Raw genomic sequence first — 19360 nt, forward strand, 5'->3', positions numbered from 1 at the left:
TTACCATAATTATTATAGGTTTTTATATCAGTCTTTATTTTTTTTAATTTTAAATGAGAGAATGTAGAATGGTCATACTTACAGATATACACAAACACGCACCTTAATTAGGCAGTGGGAAAGAAAATGTAGTACAATTTGTTTTTACTTTTTCTATTACTGAAGCTCTGCTTTGCTCATTACCCTTCCATTACTTTCCCTTCATTTCCTCCCATGGGGCAAATGAAGATAAGCTCCTGTTGATAGTTCATGAATTTAAAGTTATATACCCAGGGGCAGGGCATTTTCTATGGAATGTTCCCAGTGTCAGAACTTCCTGCCACTTGTGCTTCCAGAGAGAACCCTGTTTAAACCTTCAGGCTAATATGTAAATCTGTTTTTGTTACGTTAAACAGAAGACTTGTGGGTATTTCAAAACAGATCTGCATTAAATAAATATTTATTCAACATTACAGATGTTAGAAGTAAGAGACTTTCCCAGGGACAAATAAAGTGAGTGACATAGCATGGATGGAGACCACATTTCCAAGTGTCTGGCCCTGAACAAGTGTCCACCAGGCAAAGCATAATGGAAAGGATTATCTCATTGTAAAAAGAACATGTGTGTGTGCAAAGAGAGAGGCATTGCAGTACAGCCCTAAAATGCTTATGGCTGTTTTCTCAAAGTATTGGGATTTCAATTGGCCTTTACATTCTTCTTTATATCTTTACACAGTTACAATGATTTCACAATTAGTATGCAACTTGTATAAACACTATATTAAGAAACTATTTTACAGTTAAAAATTAGTGCTATTTCAATAAAATTCAATATCCTTACAATAAATAGTTTTACTGATTTATAAAAGCTATTATACACACAGTTTAAAAATAATTAAAAGTGGGAAATTATTATATGGGATCTACATAGTCTCTAGCTTATAAAATATTCTACAGGCATACCTCATAGATATTGCAGGTTTGGTTATAGATGATTATAATAAAGTGAAGATCACAATAAAGTAAATACCACAATAAAGCAAATCATATTATTTTTGGTTCCTCAATGCATATAAAAGTTATGTTTACACTATGCTGTAGTCTATTAAGTGTACAATACTACTATGTCTAAAAAGATATATACAGGGGTGCCTGGGTGGCTCCATCGGTTGAGCGTCCGACTTCGGCTCAGGTCATGATCTCACGGTTTGTGGGTTCGAGCCCCGCGTCGGGCTCTGTGCTGACAGCTCAGAGCCTGGAGCCTGCTTCAGATTCTGTGTTTCCCTCTCTCTCTACCCTTCCCCCACTCGCACTCTGTCTCTCTCAAAAATAAGTAAAAATTTAAAAAGTTTTCTAAAAATAAATAAAAAATAAAAAGATATATACATATACATATACATATACATATATATGTATATCATCTGAGCTTTTAATGAGTCACAATCTTTTTTCTGGTGAAGTATCTTGCCTTGATGTTGGCTACGGTGGCTGTGGCGATTTCTGAAAATAAGACAACAGTAAAGTTTGCAGCATGAATTAACTCCCTTTTTTTGAAGAGTGTACATTTTATTAGAAACCTTAAATAATCTTCAGACATAATACAATGTCTTCAGGAAAGGCTCACATATGGTCTCTAGTATAAACTGAGATTTTTGGATTAGGGGCAAGGAGAGGGACAGCATGAAAAACGAGTGCTTAGTTTGCCAAAAAGATCCCCTCATGAATGCTCTTCAGCTAGCTTATCAGATTTTTCCATAGCTTCTTCAACGTGACCTACCATATAGAAGGGGTGTTCTGGGAGATGGTCATATTCACCTGCTAAAATCTGTTAGAATCCTTTGATAGTCTCCTTCATACTCTCCCTCATAGGTATCACCTTCCCCATGTGATCTATGAAAACCTCAGCAATCTGGAATGGCTGACACAAGAAAGGCTGTATTTTTCTGTGCATGGGATACAGTCAACTTGTCTTCCTCAGAAAGTTCATCCATACCCAGGGTGGCAATGATGTCCTAGAGGGATTTTTAGTCCTATAAGATCTTTGGTACCCCATAGGCAACATCATAATACTCATTGCCAACAATGTTGGGATCCAGGATTCCAGAGGTGGAATCCAAAGGATCCACAGTTGGATAGACACCCAACTCAACAATAGCATGGGACAATACAGTGGTAGCATCCAAATGGGCAGGGGGAAGGGTCAGTAAAATCATCAGCAGGTACAGAGGTAATAGATCCCTTCTTGGTGGTGGTGATTCTTTCCTCCATGGTACCCATATCAGTAGCCAGGGTAGGCTGACAGCCCACAGCAGGAGGAATTCTGCCCAATAAAGCAGACACCTCAGACCTAGCCTGGGTGAAGTGAAAGATATTACCTATAAATAGCAGTACATCTTGACCCTCTGGTCTCTGTGTATTCAACAACAGTCAGTCCATCCAGAGTTACCTTGTAATGAGCACTAGGTGGTTTATTCATTTGACCATACACCAGTGCTACCTTGGGGGTAGCATCTTTTAAGGTGATAACACCAGACTCAATCACTCATAGTTTGTCATTGCCTTCATAGGTCCTCTCACAAATACCAGAGTATTTGTGACAAACACAGAGTAACCACCATGGGCTTTGATGACATTGTCAATTAACTCCATGATCAGTACTGTCTGGCAACCTCCAGCACCAATAAAGAACCCCGTTTTTCCTCCTTTGGCATAGGGATCCAGCAGATCCACAACCCTGATAGCAGTAACCAGAATTTCTTGTTCAAAACTCATCTCCATGAACTCAGGAGTCTCGGCATGAATAGGTGCAAACTTGATGGGGCCTCCCTCATCAATGATTTCTCCGATGACATTCATGATTCTGCCCAAGGTCTCAAAACCAACAGGAATTTTGACTGGTGCACCACAATACAGGACTTTCTGGCCTCTAACTAAGCCTTCTGTACCCTCCATGGCAATAGTCCTTACAGTGCTCTCAACCAAATGCTGAACCACCTCCAAAACCAACCCTGTCTCTCTGCCTTTCACTTCCAGTACATTTAGGATGGGTGGTAGTCTCTCATCAAACTGAAAACCTACCACTGCACTGATGACCATCAGCATATCCCCAGTGGCAGTTTCTGCCTTCAGGGAAGGAGATGTTTAGGAACATAGTCTCTGGCAAGCTGGAGTGCTGCCAGGGTGGCCTGCAGTAAGACCTAGGCTTGGCATAGCAGTGTGGAGGGGCCAAGTCCCCACAGGGCCCTGGAGGCCAAGGTAGAGGCCACACAACCTACAGAACCCAACATGGCAGATCGTGGGAGTGGACTCTAGCTTTTCTCTTCACAAATAGTTTCTCTATAGCAGGACATGCTGTTGATAGCATTTTACCCACAGTAGAACTTCTTACAAAATTGGAGTCAATCGTCTCAAACCCTGCCACTCCTTTATCAACTAATAAGATTTAGAAATCTTTTGTTATCATTTCAACAATATTCACAGTATCTTTACCAAGAATACTTGCCATCTCAAGAAACCATTTCCTTTGTTTATCCATAAGAAGTAACTTCTCATACATGAAAATTTTATCATGAGATTATAGCAATTCAGTCACAATCTTCAGGCTCCACTTCGAATTCTAGTTCTTTTGCTATTTCCACCACAGTGGAGTTATTTCCTCCATGGAAGTCTTGAGCCCCTCAGAGTCCTCCATGAGGATTAGAATCACCTTCCTCCAGACTCCTGTTAATGTTGATATTTGGCCTCTTTCCATGAATCACAAGTGCTTTTAATGGCATCTAGAATGGTAGATCCTTTCCCAAATACTTTCAATTTATTTTGCCCAGATCTATCAGAGGAATCACTATCTATTGAAGCCACAGACTTACAAAATGTCTTTCTTAAATAATAAGACTTGAAAGTTACTCCTTGATCCATGAGTTACAGATTGAATGTTGTGTTAGGCATGAAAACAATACATACATGTCATTGTGCATATCCATCAGAGCTCTTGGGTAACCAGGTACATTGTCATTGAGTAGAAATATTTTGAAATAGATTATTTTTGTTTTTAGCAGTAGGTTCCAACAATGGGCTTAAAATATTCAGTAAATCATGTTGTAAAGGGATGTATTGTCATCCAGGCTTTGTTTTCCATTTCTAGAGCACAGGCATAGTAGCTTTAGCATAATTCTTAGGCCCTAGAGTTTTCAGAATGGTAAATGAGCATTGGCTTCAACTTAAAGTCACCAGCTGTATTAGCCCTTCATAAGAGTATCTTTGAAGCCAGGCACTGACTTCTGCTCTCCAGCTCTGAAATTCCTAGATGGCATTTTTTTTTTTTCCATATAAGGCTCTCTTTTCTGACCAACCTCTGCTACTTTCAAACTTTTCTTCTGTAGCTTTTTCACCTCTCTCAGACTTCATAGAGTTGAAGAGTGTTAGGGCCTTGCTCTGGATTAGGCTTTGGCTTAAGAGGATGTTGTGGCTGATTCGATCCTTTATCCAGACCACTCAAATTTTCCCCATATCAGCAATAAGGTTGTTTTGCTTTCTTGTCATTCATTTGTTCACTGAAGTAACACTTCTGACTTCCTTCAATAACTTTTCCTTTGCTTTCCAACTTGGCTGTTTGCTGTAAGACACCTACATTTTGGTAATTAATTTTAATTAATTCTAACTTTTAATTTAAAGTGAGAGATGTACAACTCTTTCCTTTTAGTTGAACACTTAGAGGCCATTTGGCCAAACTTTGATATTATTGTGTCTCAGGGAATAGAGAGGCCTGAGGTCAGGGAGAGAAATAGGAGAACAGCCAGTCAGTGGAGCAGTCAGACACACAGAAATTTTAGTGATTAAGTTTGCAGCATTATTTGGGTGTAGTTTATGGCACCTGAAAACAATTACAACAGAAATATCAGAGAGAGGAGATCTAACATGGCTGAGAAGTAGGGAGACTTGAAGTTCCCTCATCCCTCAAACACAGCAGTCTAGAGGCTAGAGGACTTTGAATTCCAGGAGTCCAGGTTGCAGAATGACAAAGACATCTCCAGAGGTCCACGGGGACAACCTGGCAGGCCATAGGTGTGTGATTGCAAACTGGGAGAGATATAATGGTCAGCGTAGGTATGGAGGGAAGGGATCCCCTTTTGCGGAGAGACAAAGGGAAGAAAGAGAGGCTGAGGAAGTGTATGACTATATTTGGACAAGAGAAAAACATGAACCAGGGATCATTAAAAAAACAAAAACAGAGAAAGATGCAATTACTAACCATGGGGCTTTCTCCAGACTGGGGTTGGCTGCCCTGTTCTTGCACCTGGGGAGGAGGGGTGCCAGCCCCATGCTTGGTAACTAGTTCAGAGGAGCAGTCCACAGTGGGAGAAAGCAATCCCCTCCCTTGAGTGCTGTGGAAAGAAGGTACATAGCTGTTCAAAGGACAAAGGACCCACCCTGTGCCCACCAGCCAGAGGCCATTTACTGGTGGAGCACAGCAGCACTTCCCTGGAACCAGGACACACAGAGCAGGACCCTTTAAGACAGTGGGGTTTAAATCCCAGCCAAGCCCCAGGGAGGCGAGGAAGTCAGCAGAGTGGGACAAACTGCCTCGTTCCTGCCTGCATGGCACTGTAAGGAGAACCTTCAGTGGAGCAGAGTGGCACTTCCCTGGATTCAGGGCACATGGAGCAGGACCCTTTAGGATATCTGGGTTTGAATCCCAGACAAGCCCCGGGGAGTCTCAGGACTCTGTGGAGTGGGAAAACAAACAGACAAACAAAAAACGGCCCACTTGCGCCCACGCAGCACTATGAGGACTGTCTGAAGAGAATGGTTTGGGATACCCTGTCTGGGGAGGAGAGACTTGGGATGTCACCATTTTTCTCCCCATCTCCAACAAGGTGGGACCTCAGTGAAAGGACAGTGGGCCCACAGTGGAGATGGGACTTGCCTACATAAAACCACGCCCCTCCATGCCTGGTAACTGCCTATCTATGGAGAGTGACCCTGACCCACCAGACAGCCCCTCCTCCAGACCAGCACTGCCACCCATTGCAAGGCACCCAGTAGTTTTCATTTTCTGATGTAATTCTTCAACAATTCTTTATATATATATTCTTCCTTTTCTCCTTCTTGTTTCTTCCCTTCTTTAGTCTGGTTATTCTGGTTGTTGGCTTGTTTAAGCAGACATATTTAATCTATTCTCTTTATACCTGTTGTATATCTCCTTTATTTTCTTCTCTCTCTCTGGATTAAGCCATATAGATTCTCTGTCTGGTCAATTTTCTTTTCTTTCCTTTTTCTCCACCCCTGTCATTTCTCTCTTTGTATGAGATAAGTCCTCTTCCACCACCACCACCACTTCCCTCTGTTTTTTTTTTTTCTTGTTTTAATTTTTGTTTTCCAGAGCTGTTTCAATGAACAAATCAAAGCACACCTGGTGGAGGGTCCAAAACCTCATTAAGAGTAGGGAGATAAAGCAACCAGAGTCACAACAACAGAGAGCATGTAACACACTCCAAAATACACCTCCTGAAGGGCCAGGCCATGGACAGTGTATGACCCCTCTTTAATATAGTAGTGCTCGCAGGTGCAAGGCACATAACAAGCTCTTAAAACACATAAGGGACAGAAAACTAGCCAAAATGATGAAACAGAAGAATTATTAAAAGAAATTCCAGAAAGAAGTGACAGCTCTAGAATCACTCCAAAGAGATATAAACAATATATCTGATCAAGAATTTAGAACAATAGTCATAAGATTAATTGCTGGTTTTGAAAAAAGCGTAGACGACAGCAGAGAATCTATTGCCGCAGAGATCAAGGAACTATAAAATAGTCACGACAAATTAAAAAATGATGCAAATGAGGTGCAAAATAAACTAGATGTGGTGACAGGGAGGATCGAAGTGGCAGAGGAGAGAGTAAGTGAAATACAAGATAAAATTATGGAAAAAGATAAAGCTGAGAAAAAGAGAGATAAAAAAAATTCTAGACCATGAGGAGAGAATTAGAGAACTAACTGATTCAATGAAACGTAATAATATCCATATCATAGGCGTTCCAGAAGAAGAAGAGAGAAAGAAAGAGAGAAAGGGGCAGAAGGTGTACTTGAACAAATCATAGCTAAGAACTTCCCCAATCTAGGGAGGAAAACAGACATTGGAATCCAGGAGGAACAGAGAACTCCCTTCAGACATAACAGGAATCAATCTTCTGTATGACATATAGTGAAACTGGCAAAATACAAAGATAAAGAGAGAATTCTGAAAGCATCTAGGGACAAATGGGCCTTGACCTACAAGGGTTGACACATAAAGGTAGTAGCAGACCTATCTACTGAAACTTGGCAGGCCAGAAGGGAGTGGGAGAAAATATTCAATGTGCTGAATAGGAAAAATATGCAGCCAAGAATCCTTTATCCACCAAGGCTGTCATTCAGAATAGAAGGAGAGATAAAGGTTTTCCCAGAAAAATAATAACTGAAGGAATTCATCACCACTAAACCAGCCCTACAAGAAATCCTAAGGAGGACTCTATGAGTAGAATGTTGCAAAGACTACAAAGGACCAGCGACATGAAACCCATAGATACCACATGACAGATAAGCATGAAACCCATAGATAACACAATGACACTAAGACCATGTATTTCAATAATAACACTGAATGTAAATGGACTAAATGCTCCAATCAAAAGACACAGGGTATCAGAATGAATTAAAAAAAAACAAAAAACAAGAAAAACCAAGACCTATCTATTTCCTGTGTACAAGAGACCCATTTTAGATCTCAGGATACCTGCAGATTGAAAGTGAGGGGATGGGGAAGTCAAAAGAAAGCTGGCATAGCCACACTTATATCAGACAAACTAGATTTTACTCTAAAGGCTGTAACAAGAGATGAATAAGGGCATCATAATATCATAATATCACAATTACAGGGTCTATCCATCAAGAAGAGCTAACAATTATAAATGTTTATGCACTGAAAATGGAAGCATCCAAATATATAAAACAATTAATCACAAACATAAGCAATCTTATTGATAAGATTGTGATAATTACAGGGGACTTTAATACTCCACTTACAACAATAGACAGATTATCTAGACAGAAAATCAATAAAGAAAAAATGACCCTGAATGATACACTGGGCCAAATGGACTGGACTGATATATTAAGAACTTTTCATCCAAAAGCAGCAGAATACACATTATTCTCGAGTGTACATGGAACATTCTCCAAGATAGATCACATATAGAGTCACAAAACAGCCCTCAATAAATATAAAAGAATTGAGATCATACCATGCACATTTTCAGATCACAACGCTATGAAACTTGAAAGCAACCACAGGAAAAAGTTTGGAAAACCTCCAAATGCATGGAGGGTAAAGAACATCCTACTAAAGAATGAATGGGTCAACCAGGCAATTAAAGAAGAAATTAAAAAATATATGCAAACAAATGAAAAAGAAACCACGTCCCTTTTGGGGTGCAGCAAAGAGAGTCCTAAGAGGAAAATACATTGCAATCCAGGCCTATCTCAAGAAACAAGAAAAATCCCCAATACAAAATCTAACAGCACACCTAAAGGAACTAGAAGCAGAATAGCAAAGAAACCCCAAGCCCAGCAGAAGAAGAGAAATAATAAAGATTAGAGCAGAAATAAACAATAAGGAATCCCCCCCCAAAAAAACACAGTAGAATACATCAATGAAACTAAGAGCTGTTTTTTTGAAAAAATAAACAAAATTAATAAACCCCTAGCCAGACTTCTCAAAAAGAAAAGAGAGAGGATCTAAATAGAAAAAATCATGAATGAAATTAGATTTATCACAACCAACCCCTCAGAAATACAAACAATTTTCAGAAAATACTATGAAAAATTATATGCCAACTGGACAACCTGGAAGAAATGGACAAATTCCTAGACACCCACATACTACCAAAAGTCAAATGGGAATAAATAGAAAATTTGGACAGACCCATAACTAGTGAATAAATTGAAGTCATTTATCAAAAATCTCCCAGCAAATAAGAGTTCTGGGCCAGATGACTTCCCAGGGGAATTCTACCAGACATTTAAAGCAGAGTTAATCCCCATCCTTCTCAAGCTGGTCCAAAAAAATAGAAATGGAAGGAAAGCTTTTGACTCATTCTAGGAAGCCAGCATTACCTTGGTTGCAAACCATACAGAGACCCTACAAAAAGGAAAATTACAGGCCAATATCCCTGATGAATATGGATGCAAAATTCTCAAGAAAATACTAGCCAATCGAATTCAACAGCATATAAAAATAATTATTCATGATGATCATGCGGGATTCATTCCTAGGCTGCAGGCCTGGTTCAATATTTGCAAATCAATCAATGTAATACATCACATTAATAAAAGAAAGGATAAGAACCATATGATCCTGTCAATAGATGCAGAAAAATAATTTGACAAAATACAGCATTGTTTCTTAACCCTCAAGAAAGTCGGGACAGAAAGAACATACCTAAACATATAAAAGCCATATATGAAAAGCCCACAGCTAATATCATCCTCAATGGGGAAAAACTGAGAGCTTTCTCCCTGAGATCAGGAACATGACAGGGATGTCTACTCTCACCACTGTCGTTTAACATAATGTTGGAAGTCCTAGCATCTGGAATCAGACAACAAAATGAAATCACTTTTCACAGACAACATGATACTCTACATGGAAAACCCAGAAGACCCCACCAAAAAGCTGCTAGAACTGATAATGAATTCAGCAAAGTCTCAGGATACAAAATCAGTATACAAAAACCAGTTGCATTTCTATATACCAATAATGAAGCAACAGAAAGAGAAATAAAGAAGTCAATCCCATTTACAATTGCACCAAGAACCATAAAATAACCTAGGAATAAACGTAACTAAAGATGTAAAAGATCTGTATGCTGAAAACTATAGGAAACTAATGAAGGAAATTGAAGAAGACACAAAGAAAAGGAAAAACATTCCATGCTCAAGTATTAGAAGAATAAATATTGTTAAAATGTCAATACTACCCAAAGCTATCTACACATTCAATGCAATCCCAATCAAAATGCACTGGCATTCTTCTCAAAGCTAGAACAAACAATCCTAAAATTTGTATTGAATTGAACCACAAAAGACCCTGAATAGCCAACATAATAATGAAGAAGAAAACCAAAGTGAGAGGCATCACAATCCCAGACTTTAGTCTCTACTACAGAGCTGTAATCATCAAAACAGTATGGTATTGGCACAAAAACAGACACATAGACCAATGGAATAGAATAGAGAACCCAGAATGGGACCCACAAATATATGGCCAACTAATCTTTGACAAAGCAGGGAAGACTATCCAATGGAAAAAAAGACAGTCTCTTTAGCAAATGGTGCTGTGAGAACTGGACTGCAACATGCAGAATAATGAAACTGTACAACTTTCTCACCCCATTCACAAAAATAAGCTCAAAATGGTTGAAAGACCTAAATGTGAGACAGGAAACCATCGAAACCTTAAAGGAGAAAACAGGCAACAACCTCTTTGACCTCAGCCATAGCAATGTCTTGCTCTACATGTCTCCAAAGGCAAGGAAATTAAAAGCAAAAATTAACTATTGGCACCTCATCAAGATTAAAAGCTTCTGTACTACAAAGGAAACAATCAACAAAACTAAAAGCCAACTGATGTAATGGAAAAAGATATTTGCAAATGACATAACAGATAAAAGGTTAGTGTCCAAAATCTGTAAAGAAGTTACCAAACTTGGGGTGCCTGGGTGGCTCAGTAGGTTGAGTGTCCGACTTAGGCTCAGGTCATGATCTCACATTTTGTGGGTTCGAGCCCCACATCAGGCTCTGTGCTGACCACTTGCTCAGAGCCTGAAGCCTGCCTCAGATTCTATGTCTCCTTCTCTCTCCTCCCCTCCCCTGCTCACACTTTTTCTCAATGTTTTTCAAAAATAAATAAATGTAAAAAATTTTTTTAAATACAAAATAAAAAAAAAGAAGTTACCAAACTCAGCACCTGAAACACAAATAACCCAGTGAAGAAATGGGCAGAAGATATAGACACTTTTCCAAAGAAGATATCCAGATGGCCAACAGACACATGAAAAGATGCTCAACGTCACTCATCATCAGGGAAATACAAATCAAAACCACAGTGAGGTACCACCTCACAGCGTTTAGTGTGGCTAAAATTAACAACTTGGGCAACAACAGATGCTGGTGCAGATGTGGAGAAATGGGAACCCTCTTGAACTAATGGTAGGAATGCAAACTGGTGCAGCTGCTCTGGAAAACAGTGTGGAGGTTCCTCAAAAAATTAAAAATAGAACTACCTTATGACCCAGCAATAACACTACTAGGTATTTACCCAAAGAATACAAAAATACTGATTCAAAGGATCACATGCACCCTGATGTTTATAGCAGCACTATCAACAATAGCCAAATTATGGAAAGAGCCTAAATGTCCATCAATGGATGAATGGATAAAAAAGATGTGGTTTATATATACAATGGAATATTACTTGGCAACGAGAAAGAATGAAATCATGCCATTTGCAGCAATGTGGATGGAACTGGACGGTATTATGCTAAGTGAAATAAGTCAGTCAGAGAAAGACAGATATCGTGTTTCACTCATATGTAGAACTTGAGAAACTTAACAGAAGACCATGGGGGAAGGGAAGGGGAAAAAATGGTTACAAACAGAGAGGGAAGGAGGCAAACTGTAAAAGACTCTTCAATAAAGAGAACGAACTGAGGGTTGATGGGGGTGAGGGGGTAGAGTGGAAAATGGGTGATGGGAATTAAGGAGGGCACTTGGGATGAGCACTGGGTGTTGTATGTAAGTGATGAATCACAGAAATCTACCTCCAAAACCAAGAGCACACTGTATACCCTGTATGTTAGCCAATTTGACAATAAATTATATTAAAAAAAGGAAACATCAGAGATCACCAGTCACAGATTAAAGTAACCAATAATAGTTAAAGGAAAGCGAAAGCTTTACACATTATCACAGAGAAGATCAAACAAAGCTCAACTTTGAGGAACATTATACCATCAGTGCACATTTATATATTAAAAAATATAAAGTATGACAGAAGCATTTTGCTTACATAATCAAAAAACAGTAAAATCACAAATTCAAAAAAATGATTGATTTAAGAAAAATGACAGTTGGAACTTACAAAATAGAAACAAAATAATCAAACACAGGGCACCTGGGTGGCTAAGTGTGTTAAGCGTCTGCCTGCAGCTCAGGTCATGATCTTGCAGTTTGTGAGTTCAAGCCCTGTGTTGGGCTTTGTATTTACAGCTGAGAGCCTGGAACCTGCTTCAGATTATGTGTCTCCCTCTCTCTCTCTGCCCCTCCCCTGCTCATGCTCATGTTTCTCTCTCTCAAAAATAAATAAACATTAAAAAATTTTAAAAAAAGTTAATCAAAGACAGAATTGTCAAGACCATAATCTACAAAAAAAAAAAAATAGTCCATAATTTTGACTAAGAAAGGAAGAAAATATAGGTAAGTAACAATGGAATTGAAAGGAAGAATGTAGCTATATATAAAACGGAAAAAAGAAAATCATATAAAAACCTTTGTGTCCATAGTAGAAAAAAGTTAAGCAAACATTAGACAAATGTATCTCAAAATATTTTTTGAAATTTTAAATAAAATCAACTTCTAAATATTAAAAATATCAAATTGGCAATTAAAGTCTAGCCACACAAATGTAGTTGTTTATCAGATGAGTTTTATCCAACCTGAGGATCATACCAAATGGTAGTATATTTTATGAATACAGATATATGTAACAAAGTATAAAGACATGAATGTCATCAATAGTTACCTGTCATTATTCTTCCAACGAAAGAAGCACAAACAGATGGAGAATAAAACTTCAGCTATATCTTTAATGTTTAATTGCCTAAAAAGAGAAAATAGACATTTGAAAAAAATAAGAAAATGTTAATGTATCTTTCATCTTTGAGTTGCATAAGATGAAGCTCAGAACAAATTTCCCCAAAATGTGCCACTTAGACATGTGAACTATTTTGAGCTGAGAGCAATTAAGACCCAGCAAACTGAAGAAAAAAATTCACCTCTTCCTAGACTACCTAACATCATTTAGATAAGGGCCTGGCCCAGAACAAGAGCTGTTAACTAAGAGATAATCTTTTTTATCTGAATGAACTATCTATCTGTATGGAAGGATGAACATCTAACTACCATTTTCTCTTCTTTTTTTGTCTTATGAATCACCCTCCTGTTTTTGAGGCCCTAGGTCTCTATCCCATTCCTCAGCTCAAAATGGCAAAAAAGCCTGAATTGTCTAGCTTGTTCTTGGGTTTCATATTCTTATGGAGCCCCATATACTATTTTTTTTCTCCTGCTAATCTGTTTTATGTTAATGTGATTATTAATAGACTGGCCAAAGAACATAGAAAGTTAGAAGGGATTTTTCTTCTTATTCAACAGGTACATAAAAATATGTTTTGCTTTCCTGTAATTTGTGAGTTTAAAATTTTATTTAAAAGATAAATATGCAAAATAGAATGTGGATAGGAATAGATAAGCATAAACCAATGAAGTGCCTACAAAAGTTGTTAAGCAAGGTAGGGGAGTAGCAGTGTCACAGACTGAAAGCATTGTTTTTCTCCCTTATATGGCTGATGAACAGCTTGAAGAAAAATACATTTTGCTAAGAATTTCATATCATTAGGCATTCAGGCAAAGGGCAAGAAAAGAGCTTTTGTTGATCTCTAGTCATCTTTCAGGCATTCTGTTATCCATGAACTAGACAAACATGACCTATTTAGTCTTCACTCCAAATCCATAGTGAAGTAATATACCCAATACACAGGGAATATGTGGTTCAGGAAAGGTAAATAATCTGCTTATTTTCATACAGTGGGTAACTGATAGGAAAGGGATTTGAACCCATATCAGTTTAACCCCCAAATGTAGTAATAACCTGATGTTGATGATGATGATGATCATAGCTACTATGACACTGTGTTTAGTTACTGAATCAATTGCTTGCATATGTGACATCTCAATTAATTATCAAAAGAATTATGCATCTTATTTTCTCATTTACAGATAAGGAAATTGAGGTTTAGAGAGATCAAATAAAGCGTCCAGTGCATCATTGCCAGTGTGCCCCAGAACCATAAATAAAGCACAGTTTGAAGCCAAGCATGGGGCATTAAACAGCAGATTGACTCTCATAAAGTAACTTAGAATCTGGTTTTAGGGGAGACAGAGCCAGATTTAATTTATCTGCCCAACACAAGGCAGTATTTGGGAGAAGTACTCTTCAAGACTTCCACTGACAAGACCAGAAAGTCTTATGCTCTCTTTACTCTAGAAGAAGACACCATGGTCAGACCTCCCATACAGCAAAGTGCAGTACTGGACTGGCACAATGAATTGTGGTAAGCAGAGTGTTTTACAGAATCCATTTAACTTTTCTTTGTCTTTTACCTCAAGCCCTAACACCAGACCAGTTGGCAGAAACAGTAGCGTCTTTAAGTGATATTACGTTTTATGTCTTCACACAGCTCTATCTTGGTGCCAAACTGAATGAACACCACATCACGCTCCATCTGAAGACCTGGGTTCTTTCCTGATTCAGTGAATATAGGCAATCTCTTACAGAAGGAACTCAGTCTCTCTGAGTACCAGTTTCCTCATCATTAACATTGAGGTAAGGAAGGCACTAAGGCACATGAAAATTTTATTGCAAACTGCACACTATCATTCTAACAGTTACTATAATTTTAGGAGATATTGCTTTATTTTTATCTACTTTTCTTCCTTTGAGGAGAGCTATGTCTCCTCCTCTGCCTTCCCTTCTCCTCTGCTCAGGGAAACTCTTATTTTTAAATAAAAAGGGGAAGGAGAACAGAATTGATCAGATCTGTCCAGCACCTCAGCCCTTGTTTCCGTATTATATTCCGTATAACCATCAGAGACTTAATTTCAGAATTTCAGCTTTTAGAGATATTCAATGAGAATCTGATTGCAGAACTGAAGAACAAGTTATAAGCCAAGACTGGGAAATATTTGCTTACAGAAAGTGGATGAAACAGAGAGGGTTGGGAGAAAAGATATAAGAGGAAAGAAGGGAAGAAGGAAAGGGGGAGATAAAGGGAAGGGAGAGAGGAGGAGAGAAAAAAATCAGGAAAAAGATAAGTATAATATAATATCAATAGCTGCCAATTATTGAGGGTCTAATATGGACTGTGCTACTTATTGTACATACTTAACTAATCATCAAAGGAAGTTCTAATGCCAGTTAATTAGATATTAGTGAATTGGTACTGATATCCTCAGTTATGTGTAGAGCAATAGGGTCACATAATCCTAACTGTTCATGTTTTGAGACATCACAGAGAAGAGAGAGAAGACTCTAGGCTTTAAGGCAAGAGATGGTAAGGTATCAAAACAAAGAACAGGATCAAATTTGTAAGGCTTTAGCTAATTTTTGTGATAATTATATGGTCAATGTAGATGAAATATAACCACAGATTCTACAGTTGTTTATAAATGTTCATAAATGAACACTAACATAGCTGTCATAGGAATGTGTAATTGTGATCTATCAGTTAAGGTCCTGCTGACCCTTGCAGACATAATCAACTCTCGAAGTCTCAACATCCATCTTCTTTCTCTTTTTCCTCTCCTCTGCTCTGTGTGTGTGTGTGTGTGTGTGTGTGTGTGTGTGTGTCCCAATCCCCTCCTTGTTGACCCCCATTTAGGAATAGCTATAAAAAGCTATTGTCAGCAGCACTTTTGTTTTTTTTATTTACCAATTCTTAAACCAGATCCAGTAGAATAGATAGTTTAATAAGAAGACAGGGACTAAGCATGCTAGTTTTCTTGTCCCAATTCTTACTAATCACATGATCATAAGTTCATCCTCTTTAACTATTCTCCCCTTCCCCAAGTGGCTTCAGGATAGTAAGCTTTCTCATAACAGGACTAATTACACACACACACACACACACACACACACACAAAAAAAAAAAAAAAAAAAAAAACTAAATTTGTATTCAATGTGTATTGAATATGGTGGTTCTTAAACTTTTTGTTGCTCTGATTATTGGCTGTAATGGCTAATTCAAACATAGATTCAACATTAGCATATGAAAGAATCTTTAAGTGGCTAAAATTCCTTTGAAACCATGCAGAGAAAAGGTTTTTAAAACTTGAGGAAACAGAAATGCTTCAGGGGTTTATTGTTTATGTCTTACAATTCCTAAATTAGGACCCAGATCAAGAAGACAGAGGGCAAGAAGTCAGTTTTTTCTGCTTTCTTTTTTTTAAAGTTTATTTTTGAGAGAGAGAGACAGAGACAGAGACAGAGAGAGACAGAGAGAGAGCACAAAAGGGGAAGGGGCAGAACCAGAGAAGGAGACACAGAATTCAAAGCATGCTCCAGGCTCTGAGCTGTCAGCACAGAGCCCGATGTGGGGCTCAAACCCATGAACTGTGAGATCATGACCTGAGCTGAAGTTGTATGCTTAAATGACTGACCTACCCAGGAGCCACTCTGTTTTCAAGTAAAAGCCACATACACACATGTGCGCACATGCACATTCATATACATATGCAATATTTCATTTTTATGCATATTTTTACGTCAGGTTGACTTTTTCAAAATGGAGGCTGACACAGAGTTTAGGGTTCAAGATGTTTATTACAGATAAATACTTTTATTGTTTAATTTTTAAAGTTTATTTATTTATTTTTGAGAGAGACAGAGACAACATGAGTGGGAGAGGGGCAGATAGGGAGAGAGAGAATCCCAAGCAGTCTCTGCACCGTCAGCACAGAGCCTGATGCAGGGTTTGAACTCATGAAACCATGAAATCATGACCTGAGCCAAAACCAAGAGTCAGAAGCTTAACTGACTGAGCCATCCAGGTGCCCCAGAAATAAAAACCTTTAAAAGGAAAGGAGAGGACCCAGGACCCTCTCCTCATGAGGAGAAACATGAACTGTGATGCAGAACTGACAAAGCTTCAACCAACATGCAGGTGGCTCTAGAGTGACTACTGCCAGTCAGAGTGCCCCGTGTCAGGTAGAGATGTCTGGATTTTTCTGCACCCACCTTGCTCAGTGACTGGTCGTAGACAACCCAAAGGAGGTGAAGAAGAGCAGAATATACTACCCCAAAATATGCCCCTTTGGCATAAGGATTATTTTGAGCTGTTCATTTTTAAGAAACAGAAGGTATAGGAAGAGCTCCAACCAAGTAGAAGTTAATCTTTTGAAAGAGATGATTCTATTTATAAAGGAAATCTCCATTTGTAAGGATGTCTTCCTCTCTATATCAAGAAGTGGAGGGTGGCCAAATCTCTAGAAACTCTTACCAATGGAGATGACAGTGACTTAAATCTGCATAACAGCCATACCTTTATTTACTGTGTTTTGCTTAATCTTCCATAATTGGCTTCCTTCCCCTCAAAATCATCTTTTGTATTTAGTTGATGATGGTATTTAAAACACAAAATGGCTTGGGCCATTTTGAGGAGTTATTCAGTTTTCCTAGGTATCTCCCATGTATATAGGAGTTATTCATGTTATTAAATTTCTGTTAGATTTTCTGTTGTTAATCTGTCCTTATTACGGGGATGGCGGGTGTCTCAGTCAAGAACCTAGAAGAATAGAGGGTAAATTGTTTTGTCCCCTACAAATGGCATTATCTGGGATGCAGAGGCTCTCTACAGATAGAACATACTTTGAAGGAGCTACACATGGAGGTTTGTTATGAAGTTGGAATGAGTAAAGTTGTTTCCTTTAGCTGATATCTCTGTAAAATACCACTAACAGAGTTGGTGCCTATGAAAAGGGTTGCAATTCATGCATTCAGGAATATCATGACATACAGGAATTTCTAAGTCCTTTCCTTGACTGATGATTTCTCCCTTCAATATCCCCGAGGAATAAATCAGGGCAAATTAGTACTTTATTATTAGGTGCAACTCCATCCTTTAATATAAGATGCAAGTAAATTAAGCAGAAGGGATTGAGATCTTTCTCCCTAAACAACATAGGCATGAAGGCCAAGATGCAAAATAGACCTGCTTTGCTTGTCCTAAATAAAAATCCAAACCTGAATCCAATTCTTATTCCCCATCTGGAGCAAATTTGTGAAAGAGGAAAAGGAAAGCTAATCCCAGTGCTTAGAGCAGACAGATTTGAGATTTCTTCCTTGGGCATATTGGCTAGTATCATGAACACAAAGAAAGTTCATGAAGAAGAACACACTCACATGCTCTTCTGCTATCAACTCTTTATAAAGCTCCAATCACTGCAAGCAAGGTTTCTAGACTAGAAAACCAAGTATTACCCTCAAGCTTGCCTCAATGCCAGCATTTAGGATTTAAAGGAATCAAAAAGGGAAAGGCTAAAGAAAGAAAAATTTCTGTAAAGAAATGGAACAGACCTATCCCTCCCCAAGCTTTGATTTATCTTCTTGGGCTGTGATCATTAAGTCCTTAGGGAGCACAGGCCCCATAGCCCCATAGTTATGGTGCCTTAAATTATCCTGGCATTTGACCAATAAGGATTTGTAATTCTAATCTATAAAGTTAAAAAGTAGTGACGGGATGAGGCTAGAAGAGAGAAAATGCTTCTTCTCCTTTAGAGTCTTAACTAGATCTCATGCAATTAAAGAGAATATGACTTTCTACCAGACATTTTAATAAATTGTTGTAATCTGCAATTTCCCTGAACACTCCCACTCTTCTAAGAACCTTATGCTATTATGTCACGGTTGCTAAAACTTTAAGCTCTAGGTACATTTCCACTTCTCAGAACACTCTATCTCTCCTTGTCAGCCAGCTAGATACTCTAAATGAATTATAAAGGTTAAAGATGGTTTTGTCTTTTTTCTCCTTTAGGCAGAGAGAACAAGAAGTGAAATAGGTAGAATTATGACCCCTCTGTCTGTTAATTTCTTTTCTTTTTTTTTAACAGTTGCCCGTGAAGATCTTCCAGTGCCTCTGACAAACTCTCACAGAAGTGGGATTAGATGTCAAAGTAGAAGCTGCCAGGAGAACCTCTGAGAGCTGAAGTATGTCAGGTAAAGGTGGTTTATAGCTGTTGGGTCTCAAGAGGGTCCTTTTGGTCTTGTGCCCAGAGTGTGATAAAAAGCTATGGGTTCTAGCTGAAAGCTTCATGGTTGGTGATGTTATAGGCTGATATATTTTGATGAAATTCAAAAGTTCCATCTTAGCCTGAGGTCAGTCTCTTCTGAATAATATATAGCCAAGTAGATTTTTATATTTTTAACTAATATACATGAGAGAATATTTAGAAGATGGAATAGCACAGGTGTGCGTGTGTGTGTGTGTGTGTGTGTGTGTGTGTGTGTGTGCGTGT

At 38.4% G+C, this 19360-nt stretch overlaps 1 pseudogene; it reads right to left on the reverse strand.

The window, feature by feature from the left end:
- Positions 1-1696: 1696 nt before the first annotated feature.
- LOC121035801 (ATP synthase subunit beta, mitochondrial-like) lies at positions 1697-3266 on the reverse strand (annotated as a pseudogene).
- Between the last annotated feature and the right edge of the window lie 16094 nt (positions 3267-19360).

This window comes from Herpailurus yagouaroundi, unplaced genomic scaffold, assembly GCF_014898765.1.
Source record: "Herpailurus yagouaroundi ecotype Mexico unplaced genomic scaffold, PumYag 162, whole genome shotgun sequence".
In the NCBI taxonomy this organism is placed as follows: Eukaryota; Metazoa; Chordata; class Mammalia; order Carnivora; family Felidae; genus Herpailurus; species Herpailurus yagouaroundi.